Source organism: Acinonyx jubatus, chromosome B1, assembly GCF_027475565.1.
Source record: "Acinonyx jubatus isolate Ajub_Pintada_27869175 chromosome B1, VMU_Ajub_asm_v1.0, whole genome shotgun sequence".
NCBI lineage: Eukaryota > Metazoa > Chordata > Mammalia > Carnivora > Felidae > Acinonyx > Acinonyx jubatus.
The window spans coordinates 133528711-133542459 of NC_069382.1; the positions used below are offsets into that span (position 1 = coordinate 133528711).

The 13749-nt window shown below is 36.6% G+C and overlaps 1 long non-coding RNA gene across 2 annotated transcripts in view; it reads left to right on the forward strand.

Moving 5' to 3' along the window:
• Positions 1-292: 292 nt before the first annotated feature.
• Positions 293-13749, forward strand: part of LOC128314516 (uncharacterized) — a 42916-nt gene continuing 29459 nt past the window's right edge. For both annotated transcript variants that reach the window (XR_008296252.1, XR_008296253.1), the window contains exons 1-2: positions 293-1176; positions 3052-3248. This is a non-coding gene — a long non-coding RNA (uncharacterized LOC128314516). The remainder of the gene's footprint in view (positions 1177-3051; positions 3249-13749) is intronic.

Below are 13749 nucleotides of genomic sequence, written 5' to 3' on the forward strand. Positions count from 1 at the left end.
AATGTAGGGTGGCTTAGTCTTTTTATTTTTCCTTCTTGATACAGAGGGTACTACTAAGGTCATGCCAGAGGGTCAGGTTCTGATATGTAATGATGTAGTAGCCTATTCATCAGTAATGATGAAGTAACCCATTCAAGGTATGTGTTTGGATTTGACTGGATCCATCTGGTTATCCATCCATTAATAAATAAATAAATGGTTGAATAAACAAACAAAAAAAATCCTATTGGTTGCTAACTATGTGCTAAGCATTTATAAAGCAATAGGTTTATGATGGTGAATAAGACTGATATGGTCCCTGCATTCAGGGAACCTGTGTTCAAGTGGAGAGACAAATAGTAAACAAGCAAACCACTCAACAACATCACTACAGATTGACACAGCTGCTATGACAAAATTACAAGGGAGGGAATAGAAAGGATCCCCATTAGAGAGCTGGCCAGTGAATACCCTTCTGAAGAGGTGACCACTGGGCTTAAGCTTGAAGGGAGAGAATAAATCAGCCATGAAGAAAGTTGGGGAGAAAGCATTCTAGAATAACATAGGGAAGTTCTGGTAGAGGGAATGGGGCATTTAAATAATTTAAAAGAGTCTCAGTGTGGCCAGAGCAGGGGGAGCAAAGGGGAGGAATGTAGTTTTTAAGGTTAGAGAGGTTAGAAGGAGGTAGAACCCATAGGCTATTGTAGGTCATAATAAGCAGTTTGCATTTTATTCTAAGAGCAATGGAATTTATTAAATGATTTAAGCGAGCAAATGACATATTTACATGTGCATCCTGTGTCTCAAAGCAAAATTTGATTCTGTGAAGATATAACAGGAGGGAAGGTGATTTTGTGTTCAAAATAGTTTATTTTGTAAAGATTCTAGTAACATGTTCTAAGTTGGAGATAAATGGCTGGGCCTTGTTTTGGTGAGGTCAACAGTCCAAAAAAATTGATACGCCCTTTCCCTAGTGTGGAGCTATCAATGGAAGACAGCTGCTCAACCAGGGACTACATTGCCTTTGTATCCATGTCTTGCCATGTGACCACTTTTCACTAATGGGATGTAAATGAAAGTGATCTTTGATTTATAGGGTGGAACTTTCAAGAAATGGTTGGAGTTTCTTTGTATTCTTCCCTCATCTATGGATAAATGCAGAGGACTCAGGAGCCCTAAGGAATGGTGAATCTCAAGGTAGGAGAAAGCTGCCTTGTAATTTGGAATAATAAAATACTTACTGTCCTAAGACATGTGGGGGATTTGGGTTTTCAGGAGCTAGTATTTCCTAACTAAATCGAAATCTTATTTGATGTCCCATTTTTCTTCCAAGATAGCCAAAGTATGCATCAAGTACATAGATTTGTTGTTCAAAAGGCAGAGACTACTAGCTGTCCAACAAAAATCAGACCCCCTTTTTTAGGCACAGAGCTAGATTTTATTTCCCAGCCTCCTTTGCAGTTACATGTGAGCCAGTATTTCCCCAATAGAATGTGGGTAGAAGTGATGTGTGCTACTTCCAGGCCTCGTCTATGAAAACCTCTCCCATGTGATCCTCCTCCTTTTGGAGTGATTAGGCCATCCCCCACCCCCCACCCCCCAGGGTGACTCTAAAACTCACACATTGAAGATAAAAGAGCAGCCATCAGCCTGGGTTCCTGGATGACCCCTTGCAGGAGTAGCCATTCTGTTGAGGACACCACCAAGCTAGGACAATCATAGGAATAAGAAAGTAATGATCCATGATAGACAGTGACTGGGCTGCTACTTTGGAATAGGTACTCAAAGAGGGCCTTTAATGGCAAATGACACAAGAAGCCAACTATGCAAAGAGCGAGGAGAGAAACCATCCCAGTCAGAAAAAAGTATTTATGCAAAGGCTCTATAGATTTTAAGTGTTTTAAGAGTTTTGTTGGCTAGTTTATTTATTTACTTCACACAATGTGAAAAAGCTCTCTGGCTACTTGGGCAATGGATTGTGGTGGTGTGAGACTGGAAGCTAGTGGGCTTAGCAGAGATTGTTCTTTTGTCCAGGTGACTTGATGGTGGCTTGTAGCTGGCAGTTGTCAAGATGGAAAGACATGGACAGATTTACAACATATTTTAGAGAAGATATCAACAGAACTGGTAGCTTAGGAAGCACCAGGTGAAGGAACCTGATATGGGCATGTGCATTGTGTGGTCTACAGTACCACGCACAGTGTGGAGTATCTACATAATTTGGAATTTGGAATTCTTCTGCATGGGAGACTTAACTATTCTCTTCCATTTGTGTATTCATTCATTCAGTTATTTATATCAATATACACCCATGGGTATTTATTTTCCACTTTGGGTTATATCATATATTACATTACTCCAGGTTTGGCTCTTGGGAACTCTTTGGGTCCTGTGTCCATTCAGTATACCCCCGCCCATGTAGTTGTTTTTGTTTGTTTGTTTGTTTGTTTAGCAGTTCTTAACTTTCTGTCAGCCTCCAGGCTCATTTTCAGTATTTCCTGCCTCAGCCTTGGAATCAGCTATTTCTCCAAGGAGCCTTTGTTTCTTTTACTGAAGATTCATATTAGAAATCAACATCTGGGTTCAGGGAGTGCTTTTTGCTACTGGGGTGTCATTGGTTTTAATGCTTGCAACATCCTTTTATCTAGCTGACAATTCTACACAGTATCCATGGGCTGGGTTCATCAAGGTGATTCTTCTGGTCTGGACTGAATTCAGCCTGTTTCAGCTGGGCTGGCTCATTTATCTGTGGTCATTGGATGGGTTGTTACAAGTCTTTATGATAGACTTGACTGGAACAGTTTGTATGGCTGTGACCTCTTTCTACATGGTCTTGTATCTTTCAGCATGAGCTTGTTCATATGGTGGCAGGATTCAATAGCAGCAAGAAGAAAAAATGCACAATTTTCTTGAGATCTAAGATGGAAACTCACCCAATAATGCTTATGCTACATTATGTTCACCAAAAAAAGTCAGAAGTCTGCCCAGATTCAAGGAGTAGAGCTATAGACTCCATCCTTGATAGGAGTATCTACAAACAATTGTAGCTATTTTTGCATTTTCCATATACAGGTTATATATACATGGAAAACATCCTAAGAACTAGTCTTGAAAGCAAAGAAAGAAACATGATCAGAATGGGAATAAGCCTTGAAAATATAAAACAGGACTTCTGCCAAGAGAGGAGTATTGTACCTATGACAAGAATAAAAATGAGATTGGCTTTTTGTTAAGATTCCCAACTTTGGGCTGAAAATGTAAAGTTACAGGTAAGAAGAAGAGAAACAAGGATAGCAGGTGGGGTCTGACTCTTCAAGATTCCTAGATCCTAAAAAGGACAGCATGCAGCCATAGCTCTGCACAAAGCACAGCCATGGTCAAAATTGCTAAAGTGAAGGAGTAAAAAGGGACAAAGAAATGATGTATCTCACTGATTCAGGAGAGGTTGAAATATTTTCATGACTTCTTTTTTGGAGAATCATCTTTTTCTCTCATTTCACTTTGAATATTTTGTGAAGTTATTCATGATGTACTTGATAATATTTATGTTACTAAGAAAGCAGTGAGAAATATAAGTAGACTGGCCACCTGCTGTCTCCCTACCTTGACATGAATTATCATTTAATATTCAAAGTGTATAACATTTGCTTAATGAATACCAGACTTGCTTCTAAACCAATGACCTGGGACCCCCAAATCCTTATTATGCCTTCGTATCCTTATTGTATTTTCATAAAGAAACTGTATTTCAAGGAGAATTTATCCTTGAGATGTCATTAAATCTACCATTATGTGATTACTCCTAAGATAGTGAATATATTATAGGCAGTTGTATCTAGTACATAGTATTCATATGGAAAACCAGTTGTGCACAGCAGTAGAAGATTTTACTGGGGGTGTTCTAAAGTTAGCATTGAGGATATGTTAAAAATTGGAGTTCTAAGTACATGTATCCATGAGCCATCAGAAATCCTTAACTGCCAAAATGTTAGAGCTTTTCTTGGAAGAGACATGAATTCTTCCTTTGTATGGAAAGTTTTCCTTCTTTTGTATAAAGTTCCCTTTGTGTGACTATACCAACTACCTGAGTGTTTCAGAGCTGTTAACCATGTAGCAGTAATGAACCCCTAAAAGGACAGTGTCTCTTTTCTATGAGCATCTATTTTGGATCACTGCATAGTTATTTGAAAAACTGGGTGATCATGAATCAACCACACCAGGACAAGCCCAGAGACCCTCTAAATGTTCTGTATTGCCTTAATCTTTCCTACTACTCACTTAAAAAAAAATCTATCTATCTATCTATCTATCTATCTATCTATCTATCTAATCTATCATCTATCTATCTATATGATTATAGTAGAATTTATCTTTGAGGGTCTTAAATTTAAAATGAAACAACCAAAATTTTTTTCAATATATGAAGTTTATTGTCAAATTGGTTTCCATACAACACCCAGTGCTCATCCCAAAAGGTGCCCTCCTCAATACCCATCACCCACCCTCCCCTCCCTCCCACCCCACATCAACCCTCAGTTTGTTCTCAGTTTTTAAGAGTCTCTTATGCTTTAGCTCTCTCCCACTCTAACCTCCTTTTTTTTTCCTTCCCCTCCCCCATGGGTTTCTGTTAAGTTTTTCAGGATCCACCTAAGAGTGAAAACATATGGTATCTGTCTTTCTCTGTATGGCTTATTTCACTTAGCATCACACATTCCAGTTACATCCATGTTGCTACAAAGGGCCATATTTCATTCTTTCTCATTGCCACGTAGTACTCCATTATGTATATAAACCACAATTTCTTTATCCATTCATCAGTTGATGGACATTTAGGCTCTTTCCATAATTTGGCTATTGTTGAGAGTGCTGCTATAAATATTGGGGTACAAGTGCCCCTATGCATCAGTACTCCTGTATCCCTTGGGTAAATTCCTAGCAGTGCTATTGCTGGGTCATAGGGTAGGTCTATTTTTAATTTTTTGAGGAACCTCCACACTGTCTGCCAGAGTGGCTGCACCAATTTGCATTCCCACCAACAGTGCAAGAGGGTTCCTGTTTCTCCACATCCTCTCCAGCATCTATAGTCTCCTGATTTGTTCATTTTAGCCACTCTGACTGGCGTGAGGTGATATCTGAGTGTGGTTTTGATTTGTATTTCCCTGATGAGGAGCAACGTTGAGCATCTTTTCATGTGCCTGTTGGCCATCCGGATGTCTTCTTTAGAGAAGTGTCTATTCATGTTTTCTGCCCATTTCTTGAAACAACCAAATTTTTGAATAAATAATTTTGGAGGGGAAAAAGAAATAAAAATTTACATTGTTAGATTTCTGGCTTATCATGACATTGAACAGTATGGATTTAACTCTATTGTCTACCCAAACCTACTAAATGATAGCTGAAAAATGAATTAGAGGAGATGAGAAAAGGAGAGCTGAGAACAAAATTTTGAAAGCTGGAAAATCAGTAGGCAAGTGAAAATTAAATTATTTTGCTAAGTTCTTTTGTTCAGTTATATGTTTTAGCTTCACTGACTGTAAGTCAGCAGACTAGAAAACGATTATGATTTCCTTAGAAACCCCTCAAAATCTGCAATATTTCTCATATAATAAATGGGAAAATTGAACTACAAACAGATTAAGAATTTATAATTACAGAATGTCAAAGTACTTAAGTCTTATTACCATTACAAAAATTATAATTTTGGCTATTTTTAATGTAGACATTGAGAAGGTATAGACATGGTTATAACCAGGGTTCAAATTTAGGTATCAGAGGCAGTAAAGAGAATACCAGGGGAAGTTATCGGGTGGTTGAGAGGTTAAGCTTGGTGTATGTAGTTGCACTGAATATTGATTCAATATTAAGAACTTTTTAACAGTTGGAGATTTCCAAAAACGGAGTGGCTGTCTTCTGGGATAATGAGTATCTAATCACTGGATCTAGTAGAGGGTATTTTGATCAGTGAGAAGCAGGAGTATGTGTCCTTTTCATATCTGTTGTATAATTCTAAAGAAGTGGTAAAACAAATACTTGAACTTAGAGTTTCTAATTCCTCTTGTGGAGCATTTCTCTTATATCATCCTGTCTCTTACTTGACCATGTGATTCAGTTTAGAGTCTTAAGTATTGTGGTGTAGAACACTTTCTTCCAGCCTTCTGTACATGACTCATGGTGTGGTACTCCTGATTGTATACTCCCACACCTGTTTTTCTTCTTCCACTCATTTCCCATCTCAGTAACCAGGGAAAAGGCTTAAGAGACCTCCTTGATTCTTCCATTGCCTCATTCCAACATCAGTTCATAAGCAAATCCAATTTTTGTTACCTCAAAATTAGTCTCTTGTCCATTTACTTCATTTCATTTCTATTCAAACTGCCATCAGGTCTTGCCAGAACTACTGAAATAAACTAACAGTCTACCAGGACTCCTTATTTCAACTCTCCTCCCGTACAGTCCACCTCCATGTAGAAGTAAGGGTGACCTATTAGAAACATATATATGATCATCCCTTCCAACTTGTGGGTTCCAATTAATCTTACAGTAAAACTCCAACTTAAAAGCTTCTGCTTGAACTGGCTCTTCCCTTCCTTATCAGCCTCCTCCCATGTTGCTCTCCTCCTTGACCACTCTGCTTTAGCCACACTGGCCTCCTTTCAGTTCTTCTAATCCTTGCCTATCTCTTGGCCATTGCACTTACTCTTCCCTCTGTGTCTAGAGCATTCACTGCTCCCCCATCCTTCCAGCATCCCCATCTTTTTGTTTGACTTACTCATTCTCATCCCTTAGGTCTCAGCTCACTGTAGACTTAGCAAAGTTCCCTTTTTTACTCATGGATTTTTTTCCCTATAGGAATGCACATAATATCTGTCCAGTGGAACAGATAACCCCAGATAGTGATGGCCTATTGAACATTAGCCGCTTTTATATCTAAGTCAGCAATCATGCTAAAATTTCTTTGCAAAAGTGCCATAAATGCCCTAGATCTTTTCTCCAAATTCACTGAGATATTATTGATATCTTCTGAGAGGCCTTCTCTGATCACCTATCTATCATAACCTCTCTCAGTCACTGTAGTTCACCATCTTATTTCCTTCATAGGAAATGTATGTGCATATTTGTTAATTTGCTTGTCCATTTATTTGACTAATTTTTTCTCTTTTAACCACTTGAACGTGAACTTTAGGAAAACGATGATTTTGTGTATCTTGTTTAATTCTAGATTTAGTAAGGTGCCTGGCATGTAATAAGCACAATATGCACATATATGTCATTTGTGTTTACTCACAGGTCATTTCACAAACTTAATTTCATACTCCACTCCTGGCTTTTAACTCTCTATTGTGACATATTCTAAAGCATTCTATACTGTCTTCTAAAAGATAAGGCTTTACCAAATGCAGCCTGGAATGATTTTAGGTTCATTTGGGCTGGGTAAGAGAATAGAGAACAAGAGATAAAGGAAAAGCACTTGGCTGGTAATAACCATACATCTAAAATGTTAGTCATTTTGAAGATGTCAGATGCATAGGAGTCTCCCCATCTGTATTTATTTTCAGTATTCTTTGTAACCTGATTAATTTCATCCTCCTTGCTTAATTTTCATCATTATCATTACTTGTCGTCTTTGGACAGAGAATGGTATCAGCACAGCAGTTTGTACAAGCTGCTGTCTACTGTCAAATTCGTTAATGTTCTTATTACAGGCATATAAAAACTTTGTCCTCTGCTGAGCTATCTATCTGTCAACATGTCACCCAGAACGAAGTGACAAAGTCTTCATTCTTGTCTTGCAACTTGAAAAGCCATTTAATATTGAATAATTCACTCAGCCTGTATGCTTTGTTTAAAACCTTATTCTTTCACTCTATTTTTTTCATGTAACCCCTTTTGTGCCTCTAGATACTTGGAAATCTCAGTGTGTTCTCCAAAGATGAGATTGAGAGAGAATGAATGCCAATCAATCCTTCCCTTGATTTGCTTAAGCATCCCCCTGGAGATTTTGATTTACTAATAATTTTCGTAATTATACATAGATAATAATGCAAATGCAAACTTCAGTCCAGTCCCTGTGCAAATAATTTAACACTGCATTTTACTGGCTTACTATTTAATAAAGTTTCACTGTATTTTTATAGGCAGACTTGGGAGAAATAAACATTCTAAACATCAGCCTTCACAATTCTTTAACTTTTTAAAAAAAGAAATGCCTCTCATATGTGAGCAACCGCCTGATGCAAGGAAATCTTGAGACCTTTAATCTTGCTAAGGAGTGAGTTATTTTATTTTGTTGGAATTTTTAGGTTGTTGAGGGCCAGTTTATTTGTGCTAGCTTTAATATTTTAATGTTGAATATAATAATAATAAATTACAAAACATTAATTTTTGTAAAATAAAGTATAATTAATATAAACTGATCTTTATTTGTGATTGCAATCATTATTAACATTAATTCTTTAAAAAAATTTTTAAATATTTATTTTTGAGAGAGAGAGAGTGGGTGTATGTGTATGTGAGCAGGGGAGGGGCAGGAAAAGAGCAAGACACAGAACCCGAAGCAGGTTCCAGGCTCTGAGCTGTCAGCACAGAGGCCAATGCGCGGCTCCAACTCTTGAGCTGTGAGATAGTGACCTGAGCTGACGTCTGACACTTAACTGACTAAGCCACCCAGGGGCCCCTAACATTAATTCTTAAATGTTTTTATTATGCAATGATGCTCTCAGGAACTACTGAGGAATTTAGGGCTGTTTGCCTTAACATTAAATGGGTGTCAGGGTGTTTTTGAGTTTCTTTGCCTTTTGTAATTTCTTTGCATTCATTTTGGTTAAGTTGGATCCTCCATTGGTATCTTTATGACTTTTAGTAACTTTCTCCTTTCCCTTATTATTTAGCTGCTTCTATCTTGTAGGGGTTTAGATACTTGTTAGGAGTCAAACTAAATGTACAGAGGTAGTTGAGGCAGAGCTCCAGAACCTTAAAATGTTAGTGCATAAACTCTGGTAGGGTGATTGTAAGAATAAGGGAAATCTAAATGTGAAATGCTCAGCCCATTTCTTTTCTTTCTCTTTTTTTCTTTTTCTTCTTTTCTCACCCCATCTCTGTTCCCTTGACTTTTTTGCATCAAGTTGAGATCTCTCCTACCTTGAGCTCTTAGTCTGGTCACTGATCAAAACAGAGAGGCTCTTTCCTCAGAGGTGGTAAGGATTATGTCCATCAAATGGGCATCAGAATATGTTGACAATATGTCAACCTTGAAGTATGATGTGTTCGAAGTCAGGGAGATGTAGTGTGTTATGTATGGAAAGCCAAAGGAGTACTTGGATCAGACTTCACAATGATGAGTGGTGTGTGTGTGTGTGTGTGTGTGTGTGTGTGTGTGTGTGTGTGTGTGTCTGCACATGCGTGTCTTGGTCAGGGGCATGACTCTTGACCTGAATCCTAAAGAATGAGTAGGAGGTATCTAGGAAAAGAGAACTGGAAGAAATGAGCTTAAGAATTGAACACATGATCTTTTTGAACACATGTGTTCTCAAATTGAACACATGATCTTTCAATACACTTTGTATTTTGTTTGTTTAGGTCATGGTATTGCCTTTTAATTTTTCTTTTCTTGTGTTTTACCTTTGCTTATTTTATTTTAGTAGTATTCCTTCAGAAAGTTCTAAACTTTCTTAGTTCTGCAGAAGAAAATTAAATTAAAAATAAAGGAGATTAATCCACCTTCAGGCTACACACTGATAATTTATAGTATAGTGGTGCTAGAGTGCAACCCAAGAGAGGCTCCAATCTGTGAAGTGGGGGAAAAACCCATTTTACAGGACTTATTGTAAGAGTTGGAGGAGTTGATATTTGTAAATATTTGTCTAGCACTCAAAAAATAAGAGCAGTAAAAATTATTAGATGTTTTTATTGTTGTAATTAATATGAGCTTATAAAAAACAGCTGCTGTATGTAAAGAACATAGCCTAGTGCCTAACACATAACAAAAACTGATTGTCTTCCTCCTCTTTCCCTTTCTTCACTTTCTCTTCCACTTTCTCATTATTATCATCCCTTTTCAAATGGATATTGTCAGCCAGTATCTTGTCCCTTTTCTCCTAAAATAACCAAAACATGGCTCAACATTATAGCTTAATGCTGAATTGCTCTCTGATTCTTTGCTGAGTTTCTCTCTTATCTTCCTGACTAACTATGAGTTACTTGAGGAGAGGAACCATGATTAGTACCTATAGTAAAGTGCTGAGTATATATCAGATACTCTGTAAATATTTGTTGAATGGATTATCAAATAGTTGGTAGTAATCAAATACTCTTAATTGTTTACAAATGGGAAAATAACCTATCACTGATGAAAGTCTTTTAATTTTTTATGTGCTGAGTATTCATCCAAGAGTTAAGAATGTTTCAGGACCTGCTGGAAGATTTCCAGGTTGATAGCGTTAGTTTTTATCTACACCTGATAGAAACATTGGTCCTATCTTTAAAATGAAATGTTTTTATCATTCTTAGTATTTTTCTTTAAAACATAGATATCTACCTTCTTCACTCTAGTCTTTCATTATGTACTCAGAAAATAAGGTTTTTGGAAACACTGTAATTTTACCGGTAGTGTACATGTTTCAATGAGTTCTTATTTTATTTTGTGGTTTGGTAATTAAGTCAGCATCAATCATTCCTATTTCTGATTTCCATATGAAAAGCAGAATCTATGATTGACATGGAAAACCTACAGAGTTAGGAGCTGAATGTTTCCTTGTTCTTATCCTTGTTTTTTACTAGAGTTTTGAAACTCAGTCTTGTGCTTTACATTTTCATTATTTCCAGGTAATCATTCTGATTCAACTTGGTTTGGTAGTTGGTCTTCCATTCCACCGGCTTCTGTGTATTGGTAGGATGGGAATGATTCCTTCCAGGTGTTTCATGCATCATATCCCTCAGATCTTGCTCAACGATTGCCCATATATTGCCCAGTGTAATTACCCAGGTGCAGTCTTTGTTTCTTCTCATCCTGATCCTAATCACCCTTCTTGGTTTTGTGGCTGTTAGTGTGGACTTCATGGTGTCTTTTATTCTTAAAATCTGCTCTGGTGGACCTATTTAGACTTTTCTCTCTGTTTTGGTCTTGGATTCCTTTATGTCTCCCACTTGGCTCTTGACGCTGTGCAATTTTGATTGCCTGCAACTTTAGGTGAAAGATACACTTGCTCGGTGCTGCTCAGAGAAGCCCACTAGCATAGTCTACCACTGATTATCTTCTCCTTTTCCCATCAGGGGAGGATTTAGAATGTATGTTATTCTTCTTAGTGAGTTTCTTTGCAGTTAAGTGGTCATTACCATTTCTTAACTAGTCATAACCCCTTGAGACATAGCTGAAAAATTTATTATAATTTATTTTCTAATTTTTTTCTTTTGTATATAAGCTAAAAATTAGGTCCACATATACAAATAACTTAAATGGTTCAATGAATTAATAAACTCAGATAAATCAGTAAAAAGATAACCATACTTGTTCTATGAAATTAAAGTGATAAAACAATTGGTGCCTTACTAATTAAAAAAAAAGCTTTCAGTTAGCTGTATCTGAAGTCTAATCATGTGGTCAGATAGTAATAAGCATATATAAATGAGCTCATAATTTAATAATACAACTTTCCCAGGGATATCTTACCAATCCCTGATTGAGATAAGTTTAGTATTCACATGTTTTATATTGGTTTTTAATTTTGATAGGGGAGAGCTTAATACTTCCATGGAATTTATTGCAGCATGCAAAATGATAAGTAGTTCAAATATATGGTGGCATTTTCTATAATAATATTTATATCAACAAAAATCAACTTCACAGTTGAAAGGCTGTGAAGACATTTAAGAACTACAAAGCTATATTCTAAGACTTTTTTCCAATAACATTACAACACAGTTTTTTTGTACTTATTGAAATAGCATTGTGTCTTTTATATATAGATTATGGACAGACAGATAATAGGATTTTTTCCATATTTGGGCTAATTCAAATCAGATAGTAATTTCAGAAGCCAGCATTTTGTAACTCACTTAACCTGTCCAAGGAAAACATAAACTATGTGCTAATGCAGATGTTTGAAGGGGAAAATGTTGTATTTTTTTCTGAGTGAGAAGGAGAAAGTGACATCCATTGAGATTTAAATGATAGTATGTGACAGTAGATACTATAATTAAAAGTCATTATGGGCTTCTTAGTAACAAATTATCATCAACAGACACTCTTAGGAAAACATTAACAAAACAGTATTTGGATGAGTGACTCACTCATGGGGTGAAGGAGTGAGGAGAGGCTTGGTAACAGGAGGTACAGCCCCTTACTCCGAGAGCTAGGAAAAACAGCTTAAATAGTTGGTTCAGACATAGGTGGCAGGCATCTTTATTAAAGGAAATCAAATGATGTCTTTTGCAACCCTAGAGTTAGAAGTACTTTCATTTTACTTTTTAGCTTAGGAATTTGTAAACTATACTCAAATTCACTTTGCTTTTACTGTATTTGAATTCATACAAAATACTTGAGAAGTATTTAGGAGTATGGTCAATGGTGGACTAGTCTTATAGCTGTAAATTGAAATGAGATGCAAAAGCCAACATAACTAATTGAAAAAATAAAAATTTTAGTCAAACAGTACCCTTGAGTGGCTACAGTTTTGGAGATGTAGTAAGGTAGTCTTAAGGTATCAATTAACTGAATACCAAATTCCATCAGGCATAATTTGACAGGTTTTTTTGTGGTTTTTTTTTTTTTTTTTTTTTGGAACTGGTCTCCTTTCTTTGAGTCTGGAGGGAGTTGACTAAAAGAAGAAAACTTTGCTTGAGTGTAGTGCTGAGGACATGCCTTTGAGATTGTCTTGGTATCAATGCATTTTATTGATTTCCATTCTTATTATGGTTGTCATTGGAGTATTATTGCTTTATTATCTTGTATTAATAAAAATATTCATCATTGATGAGAAAGAAGTGCTTAAATGTGTCACTCTTAGACTATTCATAAAGATATAACTTATCACCTTGTCCACCACATGCCTAAGTATTGTTTGTGAAACCACATATCTTGGCAGTGGTTGAAGTGTGACTATTTTTTCTTGGACATTCCCTAGTTTCTTCATCTGCCAAAATTCTTCTGCCAAGGGAACAGTATGATAATCAATCTTTTTGCCAGTAAGTTTTGGTTGCTATAGTTCCATACAGTTTCCTAAGACTTACTGTTTAAGTACTGTATACCTATCTATTATTTAATAACAACAACAATTATTATTGATTCTGGTTATCTGGTATAAGAAAGAGAGCCTAAGGTGAATAACCCTTTTTGTTATCTTGGCTTCTTATTCTTAACCATTTTTTGCCTCAGAGACCACTTGGACCATTTGGACGAAATCCGGAATTCCCTCATAGAAAAATATACACATGTTCACATATGTGGAATTTGAAAAATAGTTTCCAAAAGTTGGTAGACCATTGTAAATCCAATCATGGCTCAATGGATGTCAGTTTAAAAACTCCTGCTCAGCAGATTTGAGGCTCTTTTTATATCCCCCTCTGCACTCATCATTCCAAGTTCACAACTTTTTCCTTTAAGTTCCTATGAATTTTCTGCAGGAGAGTGCTCAGCCCATGTGTAGGGCAGGTCAGATGCCTGGATATTAACACCCTAGAACACTTCTCAACCAATGGTGAATGAATGTTGATGGATAAATACCCCAGTTTCCTTACACATCAGGTAGGACAACTTAGAAGCGTTTTCTACACCAT